At 39.9% G+C, this 16,764-nt stretch overlaps 1 non-coding gene across 1 annotated transcript; it reads left to right on the forward strand.

Annotated features, from left to right (window-relative positions):
• The first annotated feature begins 6,477 nt into the window (after positions 1-6,477).
• Positions 6,478-6,585, forward strand: LOC112787322 (small nucleolar RNA R71). The gene has a single exon (XR_003194741.1). It is a non-coding gene; the product is annotated as a small nucleolar RNA R71 (small nucleolar RNA).
• The last annotated feature ends 10,179 nt before the right edge of the window (positions 6,586-16,764 follow it).

The following is a 16,764-nucleotide window of genomic DNA, read 5'->3' on the forward strand; positions in this document are numbered from 1 at the left end:
GAAAGTAGACATCCAGGGCTTTCCAGTAATATATAATAGGCCATACTTTGGCCAAGAATTGACGACGTAAACTGGCGTTCAACGCCAGCCTTCTGCCCAAATCTGGCGTCCAGCGCCAGAAAAGGATCCAAAACCAGAGTTGAACGCCCAAACTGGCACAAATACTGGCGTTCAACTCCACAAATGGTCTCTGCACGTGCAACACTTAGGCTCAGCCCAAACACACACCAAGTGGGCCCCGGAAGTGGATTTATTCATCAATTACGTACTCATGTAAACCCTAGTGACTAGTTTATTATAAATAGGACCTCTTACTATTGTATTAGACGTCTTTTAGACCATCTTTGGATTACTTTATGATCCTTTGATCACGTTTTAGGGGGCTGGCCATCTCGGCCATGCCTGGACCTTCACTTATGTATTTTCAACGGTAGAGTTTCTACACTCCATAGATTAAGGTGTGGAGCTCTGCTGTTCCTCAAAGATTAATGCAAAGTACTACTGTTTTCTATTCAATTCTTCTTATTTCTCTTCTAAGATATCCATTCGCACCCAAGAACGTGATCAAGGTGATGATTATGTGTGACGCTCATCATCCTTCTCCCTTATGAACGCGTGCTTGACAAACACTTCTGTTCTACATGAAATAAGCTAGAATGAATATCTCTTAGATCTCTTAACCAGAATCTTCGTGGCGTAAGCTAGAATGATGGCGGCATTCAAGAGAATCCGGAAGGTCTAAACATTGTCTGTGGTATTCCAAGTAGGATTCAATGATTGAATGACTGTGACGAGCTCCGAACTCGCGATTGCAGGGCGTTAGTGACAGACGCAAAAGGATAGTAAATCCTATTCCAGCATGATCGAGAACCGACAGATGAATAGCCGTGCCATGACAGGGTGCGTGAGCATATTATTCACTGAGAGGATAAGATGAAGCCAGTGACAAGGGTGATGCCTCCAGACGATTAGCCGTGCCGTGACAGGGCATTGGATCATTTTCCCGAGAGATGACCGAAAGTAGCCATTGACAGTGGTGATGTATCACATAAAGCCAGCCATGGAAAGGAGTGAGACTGATTGGATGAAGATAGCAGGAAAGCAGAGGTTCAGAGGAACGAAAAGCATCTCCATTCGCTTATCTGAAATTCCTACCAATAATTTACATAAGTATCTCTATCCCTATTTTATTATATAATATTCGAAAACACCATTATCACTTTATATCTGCCTGACTGAGATTTACAAGGTGACCATAGCTTGCTTCATACCAACAATCTCCGTGGGATTCGACCCTTACTCACGTAAGGTATTACTTGGACGACCCAGTGCACTTGCTGGTTAGTTGTATCGAAGTTGTGACAAATTATGAATGTGTAATCACGATTACGCGTACCAAGTTGCTCACGTGCCAGGAATAGTTTGAGCCTGGACATCACAATTTCGTGCAACTGAAAATCAAATAGGATAAAAAGAAGAGAATATACTATAAATTCCAAACTATCAATGAAACAGAGCTTCAATCATATGAGCGGGACTTATAGCTTTTTGCATCTTGAATAGTTTTGGCATCTCACTTTATCCATTGAGGTTCAGAATGATTGGCATCTATAGGAACTTCAGATTTCGAATAGTGTTATTGACTCTCCTAGTTCAGTATGATGATTCTTGAACACAGCTTCTTTATGAGTCTTGGCCGTGGCCCTAAGCACTTTGTTTTCCAGTATTACCACCGGATACATAAATGCCACAGACACATAATTGGGTGAACCTTTTCAGATTGTGACTCAGCTTTGCTAAAGTCCCCAATTAGAAGTGTCCATGGTTCTTAAGCACACTCTTTTTTTGCTTTGGACCTTGACTTTAACCGCTCAGTCTCAAGTTTTCACTTGACACCTACACGCCACAAGCACATGGTTAGGGACAGCTTGGTTTAGCCGCTTAGACCAGGATTTTATTCCTTTAGGCCCTCCTATCCACTGATGCTCAAAGCCTTGGGATCCTTTTTATTTGCCCTTGCCTTTTGGTTTTAAGGGTTATTGGCTTTTTCTGCTTGCTTTTTCTTTTTCTTTCTATTTTTTTTCTATTTTTTTTTTTGCCTATTTTTTTTTTCTGCAAGCTTTGTTCTTTGCTGCTTTTTCTTGCTTCAAAAATCATTTTTATGATTTTTCAGATTATCAAATAACATGTCTCCTAGTCATCATTCTTTCAAGAGCCAACATATTTAACATTCTTAAACAACAACTTCAAAAGACATATGCACTGTTCAAGCATTCATTCAGAAAACAAGAAGCATTGTCACCACATCAATATAATTAAACTAAGTTCAAGGATAAATTCGAAACTCATGTACTTCTTGTTCTTTTGAATTAAAACATTTTTCATTTAAGAGAGGTGATGGATTCATAGGACATTTATAACTTCAAGACAAAGTTACTAACTACTAATGATCATGTAATGAAGACACAAACATAGATAAGCACATAACATAGAAAACGAAAAACAGAGAAAGCAAGAACAAGGAATGAATCCACCTTAGTGATGGTGGCGTTTCCTTCTTGAGGAACCAATGATGTCCTTGAGCTCTTCTATGTCTCTTCCTTGTCTTTGTTGCTCCTCCCTCATTGCTTTTTGATCTTCTCTTATTTCATGAAGCATGATGGAGTGCTCTTGATGTTCCACCCTTAGTTGTCCCATATTGGAACTCAATTCTCCTAGGGAGTTGTTGATTTGCTCCCAATAATTTTGTGGAGGAAAGTGCATTTGAGGCATCTCCGGAATCTCATGGTGATGAGCTTCATACGCCTCTTGAGCTCCATGAGTGGGCTCTCTTGCTTGCTCCATCTTTTTCTTAGTGATGGGCTTTTCCTCTTTAATGAGGATATCTCCCTCTATGTCAATCCCAGCCGAATTGCATAGGTGGCAAATGAGGTGAGGAAAGGCTAACCTTGCCATGGTGGAGGACTTGTCAGCCACCTTGTAGAGGTCTTGAGGTATAATCTCATGAACTTCCACCTCTTCTCCAATCATGATGCTATGGATCATGATGGCCTGGTCTATAGTAACTTCAGACCGGTTGCTAGTGGGAAGGATTGAGCATTGAATAAACTCCAACCATCCTCTAGCTATAGGCTTGAGGTCCAATCTTCTTAGTTGAACCGGCTTGCCTTTGGAGTCAATCTTCCATTGAGCTCCTTCTACACATATGTCCATAAGGACTTGGTCCAACCTTTGATCAAAGTTAACTCTCCTTGTGTAGGGGCGTGCGTTCTCTTCCATGTATGGCAAGTTGAACGCCAACCTCACATTCTCCGGACTAAAATCTAAGTATTTCCCCCGAACCATTGTAACATAGTTCTTTGGATCCGGGTTCTTACTTTGATCATGGTTCTTGGTGATCCATGCATTGGCATAGAACTCTTGAACCATTAGGATGCCGACTTGTTGGATGGGTTTTGTTAGAACTTCCCAACCTCTCCTTTGAATTTCATGTCGGATCTCCGGATACTCATTTCTTTTGAGTTGGAAGGGGACCTCAGGGATCACCTTCTTCTTGGCCACAACATCATAGAAGTGGTCTTGATGGGCTTTGGAGATGAACCTTTCCATCTCCCATGACTCGGATGTGGAAGCTTTTATCTTCCCTTTCCCTCTTCTAGAGGATTCTCCGGTCTTTGGTGCCATCAATGGTAATGGAAAAACAAAAAAAGCTATGCTTTTACCACACCAAACTTAGAATATTGCTCGCCCTCGAGCAATAAACAAAAGAATAGAAGAAGAAGAAGAAGAAATATGGAGAGGGAGAGGGAGAGGTGGTTTCGGCCAAGGAGAGTGTAGAGGGGTGTGTTATGTGAATTTGGTGAAGAATGGAGGTCTTTATATAGGGTAGGGAGGTGGGGTATTGGTTCGGCCATATGGGTGGGTTTGGGTGGGAAATTGGTTTTGAATTTTGAAGGTAGGTGGAGTTTATGAGGTAGGTTTATGGGAAAGAGTGGATGGATGTGAGTGGTGAAGGTTTAGTGGGGAAGAGAGATTGAGGTGATTGGTGAGGGGTTTTAGGAAAGAGTGTTTATGGGGTTGTGTGAAAGAGAGTGGTGAGAAGAAGTGAGTGGAGGTAGGTGGGGATCCTGTGGGGTCCACAGATCCCGAGTGGATCCTGTGGGGTCCACAGATCCCGAGTGGATCCTGTGGGGTCCACAGATCCCGAGTGGATCCTGTGGGGTCCACAGATCCCGAGTGGATCTTGTGGGGTCCACAGATCCCGAGTGGATCCTATGGGGTCCACAGATCCCGAGTGGATCCTGTGGGGTCCACAGATCCTGAGTGGATCCTGTGGGGTCCACAGATCCTGAGGTGTTCAAGGAATTACATCCCTGCACCCATTAGGCATGTAAAAATGCCTTTGTACCCAACTCTGGGCGTTCAGCGCCAGGTTGGTGGCCATTTTGGGCGTTCAACGCCCAATTGTGTGCCATTTCTGGCGTTGAACGCCAGAACCATGCCTGTTCTGGCGTTCAGCGCCCAGAAGCTGCCCATTTTGGGCGTTCAGCGCCAGAACCATGCTCTGTTCTGGCGCTGAACGCCAGACAGATGCTCCTCCAGGGTGTGATTTTTCTTCTGCTGTTTTTTTATTCCGTTTTCAATTTTTCTATTTATTTTGTGACTCCACATGATCATGAACCTAAGAAAACATGAAAAAAAAATGAAAATAAAAGTTAGATAAACATTGGGTTGCCTCCCAACAAGCGCTTCTTTAATGTCAATAGCTTGACAGTGGGCTCTCATGGAGCCTCACAGATGTGCAGAGCTTTGTTGAGACTCTCCAACACCAAACTTAGAGTTTGGATATGGGAGTTCAACACCAAACTTAGAGTTTGGTTGTGGCCTCCCAACACCAAACTTAGAGTTTGACTGTGGGGGCTCTGGTTGACTCTGCTTTGAGAGAAGCTTTTCAAGCTTCCTCTCCATGGTTGCAGAGGGAGATCCTTGAGTTTTGAATACAAGGGAGTTTTCATTCCATTGAAGGACTATTTCACCTCTGTCAACATCAATCACAGCTCTTGCTGTGGCCAGGAAAGGTCTTCCTAGGATGATGGATTCATCCTCTTCCTTTCCAGTATCCAGGACTATGAAATCAGTAGGTATGTAAAGGCCCTCAACCTTTACTAATACATCTTCTACTTGTCCATAAGCCTGTCTTCTTGAGCTGTCTGCCATCTCTAGTGAGATTTTAGCAGCTTGCACCCCATAGATTCCCAGTTTCTCTATTACACAGAGGGGCATGAGGTTTATTCTTGAACCAAGGTCACACAGAGCTTTAAAGATCATGGTGCCTATGGTACAGGATATTATGAACTTTCCAGGATCCTGTCTCTTCTGAGGCAATGTCAGTTGATCCAGATCACTTAGTTCATTGATGAACAAGGGAGGTTCAACTTTCCAAGCATCAATGCCAAACAATTTGGCATTCAGCTTCATGATTGCACCAAGAAACTTGGCAGTTTGCTCTTCAGTGACATCCTCATTCTCTTCAGAAGAGGAATACTCATCAGAGCTCATGAAGGGCATAAAGAGGTTCAATGGAATCTCTATGGTCTCTAGATGAGCCTCAGAGTCCTTTGGTTCCTCAGAGGGAAGCTCCTTATTGATCACTGGACGTCCCAGGAGGTCTTCCTCCTTGGGATTCACGTCCTCTCCTCTCCTCACAGGTTCGGCCATGGCGCTTATGTCAATGGCCTTGCACTCTCCTTTTGGATTCTCTTCTGTATTGCTTGGGAGAGTACTAGGAGGGATTTCAGTGATCCTTTTACTCAGCTGGCCCACTTGTGCTTCCAAATTTCTAATGGAAGACCTTGTTTCATTCATGAAACTTACAGTGGCCTTAGATAGATCAGAGACTAGATTTGCTAAATTAAAAGCATTTTGTTTAGAGTTCTCTGTCTGTTGCTGAGTTGATGATGGAAAAGGCTTGCTATTGCAAAACCTGTTTCTTCCACCATTATTAAAGCCTTGTTGAGGCTTTTGATCCTTCCATGAGAAATTTGGATGATTTCTCCATGATGAGTTATACGTGTTTCCATAAGGTTCACCTAAGTAGTTCACCTCTGCTATTGCAGGATTCTCAGGATCATAAGCTTCTTCTTCAGGAGAAGCCTCTTGAGTACTGTTGGATGCAGCTTGCATTCCATTCAGACTCTGAGAAATCATATTGACTTGCTGAGTCAATATTTTATTCTAAGCCGATATGGCATTCAGAGTATCAACTTCAAGAACTCCCTTCTTCATAGGCGTCCCATTACTCACAGGATTCCCTTCAGAAGTGTACATGAACTGGTTATTAGCAACCATGTCAATGAGTTCTTGAGCTTCTGCAGGCATTTTCTTTAGGTGAATGGATCCACCTGCAGAAGTGTCCAGTGACATCTTTGATAGCTCAGATAAACCATCATAGAATATATCCAGGATGGTCCATTCTGAAAGCATGTCAGAAGGACACTTTTTGATTAACTGTTTGTATCTTTCCCAAGCTTCATAGAGGGATTCACCTTCTTTCTGTCTGAAGGTTTGAACATCAGCTCTAAGCTTGCTCAGCTTTTGAGGAGGAAAGTACTTGGCTAAGAAAGCCGTGACCAGCTTATCCCAAGAGTTCAGGCTGTCTTTGGGTTGAGAATCCAACCATAATCTAGCTCTGTCTCTTACAGCAAAAGGGAAAAGCATGAGCCTGTAGACTTCAGGATCTACTCCATTAGTCTTAACAGTATCACATATCTGCAAGAATTTAGTTAAGAACTGAAAGGGATCTTCAGATGGAAGTCCATGAAACTTGCAGTTCTGCTGCATCAGAGAAACTAATTGAGATTTCAGCTCAAAGTTGTTTGCTCCAATGGCAGGAATGGAGATGCTTCTTCCATGTAAATTGGAATTAGGTGCAGTGAAGTCACCAAGCATCTTCCTTATATTATTATTATTTTCGGCTGCCATCTCCTTTTCCTGTTCGAAAATTTCTGAAAGGTTATCTCTGGATTGTTGTATTTTAGCTTCTCTTAATTTTTTTCTTCAGAGTCCTTTCAGGTTCTGGATCTGCTTTAACAAGAATGTTCTTGTCCTTGCTCCTGCTCATATGACAAAGAAGACGGCACAGAAAAAATAGTAATAATAATATGGATCCTTTATACCACAGTATAGGGATCCTTGTGTTAGTAGAAGAAAAGAAGGGAAGAAAATCTGAACTCAGAGAGAGAGGGGGTTCGGATTTTTGGAGAGTTGAAGGAAAGATGTTAGTATATCAATAAACAAATAGAAGAAGATGAGAGGGGGAAGTGAATTTTCGAAAACAATTTTTGAAAAAGAGTTAGTGATTTTTGAAAATAGTTTTTGAAAAAGGTTAGTATTTTTTTTTCGAAATTTTTTTTTTAAATAAAAAATAAAAATAATTAGTTAGTAAAAAAGAAATTTTTGAAAAAGAGGGAAGATATTTTCAAAAATTAGAGAGAGAGAGTTAGTTAGGTAGTTTTGAAAAAGTTAAGAAACAAACAAAAAGTTAGTTAGTTAGTTGAAACAAATTTGAAAAGATAAGAAGTTGGGAAGTTAGAGAAGATATTTTGAAATCAAATTTTGAAAAAGATAAGATAAGAAGATATTTTTTTGAAAAGATATGATAGAAATTAGTTTTTGAAAAAGATTTGATTTTTAAAATCACAATTAATGACTTGATTCATAAGAAATCACAAGATATGATTCTAGAACTTAAAGTTTGAATCTTTCTTAACAAGCAAGTAACAAACTTCAAATTTTTGAATCAAAACTTTAATTGATTATGTTATTTTCGAAAATTTGGTATAAAAATAAGAAAAAGATTTTTGAAAAATATTTTTGGAATTTTCGAAAATAACTAAGAATTTTGAAAAAGATTTGATTTTTGAAAAAGATTTTGAAAAAGATAAGATTTTCAAATTGAAAATTTGATTTGACTCATAAGAAACAATTTGATTTTTCAAAATTTTTGAAAAAGTCAACTCAATTTTCGAATTTGATGAGAGAAAAAGGGAAAGATATTTTTTTTTTTTTGATTTTTGAATTTTTATGATGAGAGACAAAAACACTAAAAAGATGCAATGCATGAAATTTTTAGATCAAAACATGTGATGCATGCAAGAATGCTATGAATGTCAAGATGAACACCAAGAACACTATGAATGTTAAGATGAACATCATAGACACAATTGTGAAAAATTTTTAATGCAAAGAAAACATGCAAGACACCAAACTTAGAATTCTTTAATGCTTACGCACTAAGAATTCAAGAATGCATATGATAAACATGAAAAGACACAAAACAAAAAATCATCAAGATCAAACAAGAAGACTTACCAAGAACAACTTGAAGATCATGAAAAACACTATGAATGCATGAAATTTTCGAAAAATGCAAGATGCATATGCAATTGACACCAAACTTATAACATGACTCAAGACTCAAACAAGAAACACAAAATATTTTTTATTTTTATAATTTTCTAATTTTTTTTTGGATTTTTATTTTATATTTTTCGAAAAACTATTTTGGAAAAGAAAAATAAGGATTCCAAAATTTTCAATATGAATTCCAGGAATCTTATGCTCTAAAGCTCCAATCAAAGGGTCAGGCATGGCTTAATAGCCAGCCAAGCTTTAGTATGTAACTCAGACATGACACGCCTGACATTTCTTATATTCAACAGCCAATTGGCTAAGAAAGATAAAGAAGCTCTTCTCTTGGGTATAAGGATTGAGACATGGCTTTACAGCCAGCCAGGCTTCAACATGCTTCATGAAACACTAGAATTCATTCTTAAAAATTCTGAAGCCATAGAATAATTTATTTTTGAAAACATTTTTAATTAAATTTTTTTTTTTGAAAACAAAGGAGAAAATTTTGAAAGATTTTTGAAAAATTTTTGAAAACAAAACAAAAAGAAAATTACCTAATCTGAGCAACAAGATGAACCGTCAGTTGTCCAAACTCGAACAATCCCCGGCAACGGCGCCAAAAACTTGGTGCACGAAATTGTGATGTCCAGGCTCAAACTATTCCTGGCACGTGAGCAACTTGGTACGCGTAATCGTGATTACACATTCATAATTTGTCACAACTTCGATACAACTAACCAGCAAGTGCACTGGGTCGTCCAAGTAATACCTTACGTGAGTAAGGGTCGAATCCCACGGAGATTGTTGGTATGAAGCAAGCTATGGTCACCTTGTAAATCTCAGTCAGGCAGATATAAAGTGATAATGGTGTTTTCGAATATTATATAATAAAATAGGGATAGAGATACTTATGTAAATTATTGGTAGGAATTTCAGATAAGCGAATGGAGATGCTTTTCGTTCCTCTGAACCTCTGCTTTCCTGCTATCTTCATCCAATCAGTCTCACTCCTTTCCATGGCTGGCTTTATGTGATACATCACCACTGTCAATGGCTACTTTCGGTCATCTTTCGGGAAAATGATCCAATGCCCTGTCACGGCACGGCTAATCGTCTGGAGGCATCACCCTTGTCACTGGCTTCATCTTATCCTCTCAGTGAATAATATGCTCACGCACCCTGTCACGGCACGGCTATTCATCTATCGGTTCTCGATCATGCTGGAATAGGATTTACTATCCTTTTGCGTCTGTCACTAACGCCCTGCAATCGCGAGTTCGGAGCTCGTCACAGTCATTCAATCATTGAATCCTACTTGGAATACCACAGACAAGGTTTAGACCTTCCGGATTCTCTTGAATGCCGCCATCATTCTAGCTTACGCCACGAAGATTCTGGTTAAGAGATCTAAGAGATATTCATTCTAGCTTATTTCATGTAGAACAGAAGTGTTTGTCAAGCACGCGTTCATAAGGGAGAAGGATGATGAGCGTCACACATAATCATCACCTTCATCACATTCTTGGGTGCGAATAGATATCTTAGAAGAGAAATAAGAAGAATTGAATAGAAAATAGTAGTACTTTGCATTAATCTTTGAGGAACAGCAGAGCTCCACACCTTAATCTATGGAGTGTAGAAACTCTACCGTTGAAAATACATAAGTGAAGGTCCAGGCATGACCGAGATGGCCAGCCCCCTAAAACGTGATCAAAGGATCATAAAGTAATCCAAAGATGGTCTAAAAGACGTCTAATACAATAGTAAGAGGTCCTATTTATAATAAACTAGTCACTAGGGTTTACATGAGTAAGTAATTGATGAATAAATCCACTTCCGGGGCCCACTTGGTGTGTGTTTGGGCTGAGCCTAAGTGTTGCACGTGCAGAGGCCATTTGTGGAGTTGAACGCCAGTATTTGTGCCAGTTTGGGCGTTCAACTCTGGTTTTGGATCCTTTTCTGGCGCTGGACGCCAGATTTGGGCAGAAGGCTGGCTTTGAACGCCAGTTTACGTCGTCAATTCTTGGCCAACGTATGGACTATTATATATTGCTGGAAAGCCCTGGATGTCTACTTTCCAACGCAATTGGAAGCGCGCCATTTCGAGTTCTGTAGCTCCAGAAAATCCACTTTTAGTGCAGGGAGGTCAGAATCCAACAGCATCAGCAGTCCTTTTTCAACCTCTGAATCTGATTTCTGCTCAAGTCCCTCAATTTCAGCCAGAAAATACCTGAAATCACAGAAAAACACACAAACTCATAGTAAAGTCCAGAAATGTGAATTTAACACAAAATCTATTAAAAACATCCCTAAAAGTAACTAGATCCTACTAAAAACATACTAAAAACAATGTCAAAAAGCGTATAAATTATCCGCTCATCAAATACCCATGGATTTATCTTTTGCTTAGTAGTTAGTATATTGCATGTGTAGTTAGTTTTGCTTGTAAATACCCTTTGCATGATAGTTAGTTTCTATAGAGTTGCTTGGTCAAAACAATAACTTCTTTTCTAAGAAACTGTATTTTGGGGTACCCTACCAAATTTTGATACCAAATTTTGAAAATTTTTGCAGTAAACTTGCTTTAATAATGTATTTTGGAACATAGTGATTGAGCTAAGAAAACAAGCATGAAAGTTTTGAGCCTATTGCATGGTTACATCTTCTAACCATTATTTTCCATTCTTGTGTGCATATCTCTCTCTCTATGATTGTGATCCTTGCTTTGTCTGATTCTATATGTCTATTACTTTGTGTATAAATGCATTTTCATGATCGAGGCCATCATTTCAATAGTCACTTTTCTCAAATGGCCTTAACCCTTTTATCTACCATTGCTAACCAATTTTGAGCCCATGATAAACCCTTTTTTGTTCTTAAATAGAGCACATCAACAACCCTAAGCGAAAATCCGGGAATGTCCCTAAATTTGGATCCTTGATTAGCTTAGGTAAGTTAGGATGTGTATCATTTAATTAGGGTATACTTGAAAAATTCGGGTAGATATATAGGTGTGTAATTGTAGTGTAATTGAAAATTCTAGGATTTGGGAACATACTCATGTATTGAATGATTAAACTGTATGCATTGAAACTTTTGTTCACAAGGCCCCTAAGAAAAAGGGATATATATATATATATATATAAGCAACAAAGGGGACAAAGAAACTCCAAGACAAAGTAACGAAGAAAACAATGCATATGAGTCTGAATTGAAAAGAATGCGTGAGTATGCAAAAGGTGAAACTCAAGGGTAACTAGGTAATGTATTATAGTTGTATAGGTTGTTCTATGTGTCTAGTGGGATCCTAGGTTAATCAAGGACTCAAATTTTAATCTCACTTGGCCATATACATCCTTACCTTCACCCTAACCCCGTTACAACCCATGAATAAGATCTCATGATACTTGTAAGCATGCATTAAGTAATTGTTGATTGTTAGATGAAAGATAAATCTTGGAAAGCATGATTAGGAGAAGATTGAGTGACGAACCCTATACACTTGAGCGAATAGAGCGGATACACTTCCGGTGAGGGTTCGATGCTCAATTCTTTGTTTCCGGCTTTCACAAGCGTTCATTTAGCAAGTTATATGCACTCCTTAGTGATGTTCAATATGGTAGGATTCATGAATTACATACTATTTTCACCCTATATGCTCACATGTATTCTTGGAGGATAGATTTACTCTTGACCAAGTAGATAGATGATTTTACATTAGTTGCATGCATCCACTTAGGTAGTTTGCATTTCATAAACCCTTTCTCACCATGATATTTGGTCTTTTTATTTTAAGCATGAGGACATGCTTGGTTTAAGTGTGGGGAGATTTGATAAACCCCAATTTTGTGGTTTATATTGTGTAGAATTTGGGAGGTTTTGTCAATATTTCTCACACTTATTCACAAGAAATGCATGGTTTTGTGTTCACTTCCTAATATTGCTCCATGATGAAAAACATGCTTATTTTGCCTTAAAATTGCCATATTTTAATCCTTTTCTATTTCCATTCGATGCCGTGATGTATTTGTTGAGTGATTTTAGGAATTATAGGGTAAGAATGGCCTAGAAGAGAGGAAGAAAGCATGTACAAAAGAGAGGAACATGAAGAATTGAAATTTTGGAAAAAGCAGCATTGGCGAGCCCGCGCACTCCACGCGCACGCGTGGATGAGGTTGGCTGGAAGCGGCACGCAAGGATGGACGCATTTGCACGAATCAGAAGATTCCTATCAACGCGCACGCGCCCTTGGCGCGCATGCGTGGGAAGCTGCACGTGACCTCATTAAAAAAAATCGTGCCTGGCGATTTCTGAGGCTCATCAAGCCCAATTTCAAGCTGTTTCTACATGGAAAAGACCCAAGGATGCTAGGGGAAAGGGGGGATCAATCATTTTACACTAAGACACAATTTTAGCTAGTTTTTTTGCTTCTTTGTTCTTCTAGAGAGAGAAACCCTTGTTCCTCTCTAGATCTAATTTTAATTTGATCTTTCCGTGTTGAATTGTGAATTGGATCTTGTTAATTACTAGTTTTAATTGTTCAATTTGAATTCCTTAGTATAATTTTACTTCGATCTTGTGATAGTTTTATGAATTATTGTCAATTGTCATTTTATACCCATTTCATGAATGTTGTGAATCTTGACTTGTTGATGTTACATTGATGATTTCTATGTTTAATTGTGTTGTTTGGATGATTGTATGTTGATAATTGTTAGTGGGTACTTGTTGATTTCAATTTAATTGTTATTTTGAACATGTCTTTTGTTAATGCTTACCATGTGTTTGATGAAATGTTTACTTTGATTATGGAGTAGTTCTCTTTACTCTTGGCCTAGGCTAAGGGAATTGGGTAAACTTGAGTCATTGGGTCATAATAGATTTGACTTAGTGGTCAATTTGATAGCCATTGATGCTTACCTTCTATTAAGTTAATTAATAGTGAGGTTAGAACTTATGGGATGATGTTGACCAAACGATTTGACGTACTTCAAGTATAGAAGTAGACTTAATGAGTTTGGTTCCTCATAATTGTCAAGATATGGTTATTAGACAAGGATGGTGACCCCAATTCTCATGCTTAGCCAAGAGTTGCTTTTATTATTCATATTTGAAAACCAAAATTCTCAATTACTTGTCTTAGTTATAGTTACTTGTTTGGTTTAGAATAGAATTATGTGGGATGTTACTTGTTCATTGGAATTGCTCATGTCTTGCTTAGTTAATTGAATTAGTTTCTTGCAATTTAAGATTACTTGCTTGTTAAGATTCCCATTTATTTTCTTGCTCGTAACTCACAACCCCAGATTTCTAACCAATGTTGAAGCACATGTTTGCCCATTCTTTGTGAGACGACCCGAGGTTTGAATACTTCGGTTATTTCTATTGGGGTTGAACTTGTGACAACCAAATTCCTCTTCTAAATTTGATACCCGATGATTGTTGTTGGTAGAGCTATACTTGCAACGCAATTTTATTGAGGAAAATCTTTACCAATACACCCTTGGAGTCGCATCAAGGAGCACAAGCATAAGCCACCATGACAAGAGCTTCCCAAAAGGTCCAACTTAAGGACTTAAACTAAAAGTGCTAGGAGGGAGCACCCCACCATGGTAATCTCTTCCCACCCTTACATTCTTGATTAATAAGTGAATTGAGTCACCATTTTAGGTAGATTTCTTTCCATATACTAGGTTCAATAAATTGGTTGTAGGTTGCTTGTGGGGCAAGTAACCTTTGTTATATTTGAAAATTCCCAAAAAAAAAACCAAATAGAATTTTGTTAGTTTGTATTTCTGGAGTTAATTTTGAGCTGTAGGTAGTGCTAAAAGGGGTTTAAGCTGTTTTTTTTTTGCCTCTTTTGAAAAAAAAAAGTGTCAAGGATGCATACGCACGCTGTGCGCGTGTATGTCCATACGTATATGCAGGCCCATACTCTTTCCAGAGAGTTGGGCCAATCTCGCCCAAAAGCTGGGCCAATTGCATAACTGCGTGTAGGCGTGCGCGCACTGCGCGCTTACGCGTCCATGTCCTTATTTTGTATATGCGCGCGCCCGCGCCCATGCCGCGTGCACGCCGATTCACCAAAACCGTTTCCAGGCCAAGGACCCGAGACTTGTGCCAGCTCTGGGCTGGCTTTGAGCCTTTAGCCCAACTCACCTCGCGCAGACGCGCACGGTACGCGTCTGCACCCACGCCCATTCCTCCCATCCGCGCGCAGGCATACGGTACGCTTCCGCACCTTCACTCTTTTTCCCAATCACGCTACAGCCCAGCTCCCATTCGCGCGGACACGCACTGCACTTGCCCCCACCCATACCCATATCTCTCATCTGCACGAAGGCGCACTTTCCTCTTCCACGCATCTCACCTGTTTTGCCACCCACACAAACGCGCACTTTGCGCTTCCGCGTCATTCACTCCTTTCACCCATCCGCGCAGAGGCGCACGGTGCGCAAGCGCACGGATTCAAAAATTTTCAACCCCAAAGGACGCGAGAACACCCTCACTCACAGACCCCCCTTTTCCACCCCAGCGTTCCCTCCTCATTTTCTCCCTCCAAAGCCACCCTCAACCTTCACTCCTCCCTACAACCACCGCCGAGCGCCGCCACGACTCCCGCGTCGCCGCCGCCACCCCCCGCTTCTCCTTTTCTTTCCTCCCCTATTTCGTCCTCTCTCGCCCGTTCCTTCTTCCTCGCCTCTCAGACTCCCTTCTCTCACCATCTCATCCCCCTTCCTTGCTTCACTCCCGCGCCCACCATTCACCGCCGTGATGACCGTTGTCGCCGGCGAGCCCCCAGCCATCGATCCACTTTGCCCCCCTCTGTCGTTTCCTCTACCCTCGCCACTAACCTCTCACTCCTCTCTGTCATTACATGCTGAGTGATGCGTGGTGTGCTCTGTTTTGTATTTTGTTTCACTGCTGCCTTACTTGATTAATGCTGCCCGAGTCATGTGCATTCTTTGATTGCTTAAATATTGATATGTGTACTCATATGACTGATTTCTGCTGCTATTTGCTGTCCTGGAACGTCCAAATTACTTTCGAAATACTGCCCAATTTTCTAGAAATTGCTTTGCTTTTATACATGACACCTACAATTGAACTTGTGCCTTTGGAACTGAATATTCACTTAGTTACATCAAGTTCAATTCTTAGGTGCCCTTGGGTCGGTTTTCCCGTGTTTCATATGTTTCCCATGACTTGCTTCGCACCATTCCATGCTTGCACTTTTCAACATAATCAAATGTCTTTAACTTGTGCTTCACGCATCATTTGATTTAACTTGCAATTTTGTTGAATATGGTTCATGGTTTTGCAACAATTGGTCATTTCGACTTGTGTAACTCCTTCTAACTCTAACTACTTTCAACCTAGTCTAGTCACACAAAATGCACTTTCGTTTTGTCAACACCAATTGTTGCATTACCACTGAGTGCGGCTTTGATTGACGACTTGCTTTCAACTAATTGTGCTTCTTTTGCAATTTCATATTTTATCATCAATGGCTGCTTCCTCCTCATGTTTGTGAGCATGCTTGTTCTCTTTGCTTTTTGAATTTCTCTTGAATTGAGACAATGCACATCATACCACTAACCTTTGGACTTCTAACTTGTTTTACCTTACTAACTTTTCTTTTGGTTTAAGCTAACACATTGACCATTCTTTTGGGTATGATGCTCATTGTACTTCATAAACAAGCATGATGTATTTAATATTGGAATTCTTGGTTTGTGACTTTTTCTCTTTCTTTGGCTTGTGATTACTTGCATTCCAAGTTTTTATTCTTTGAACTCACTTCATGACTATGCCATTACTTGCTTGCTATCTCTCTACTTGGCTAAGTGATTATTTATCATATTTGATTTCAGAATGGCTGACAGAGGGAAGGAAAAGGCCACTGCCTCAAAGAAGAGGAAGAAATCTCAGGCTTCTGCCATGTCCCCTGGTGCACGAAATCACAATCACACTTTTGCAATTCCATACAACTAACCAGCAAGTGCATTAGGTCGTCCAAGTAATACCTTACGTGAGTAAGGGTCAATCCCACGGAGATTGTCGGCTTGAAGCAAGCTATGGTTATCTTGTAATTCTTAGTCAGGATATCAATAGTTTTGAGATTTAATTGTAAAAAATAAAAGAATATGAAATAAATACTTGTTATGCAGTAATGGAGAACATGATGAGGTTTTGGAGATGCTTTGTCTTCTGAATTTCTGCTTTCCTACTGTCTTCTTCTTCATGCACACAAAGCTCCTTCCATGGCAAGCTGTATGTTGGTGGATCACCGTTGTCAATGGCTACCATCCATCCTCTCAGTGAAAATATTCCAAATGCGCTATCACCGCACGG

Source organism: Arachis hypogaea, chromosome 20 (genome assembly GCF_003086295.3).
Source record: "Arachis hypogaea cultivar Tifrunner chromosome 20, arahy.Tifrunner.gnm2.J5K5, whole genome shotgun sequence".
Taxonomy (NCBI): domain Eukaryota; kingdom Viridiplantae; phylum Streptophyta; class Magnoliopsida; order Fabales; family Fabaceae; genus Arachis; species Arachis hypogaea.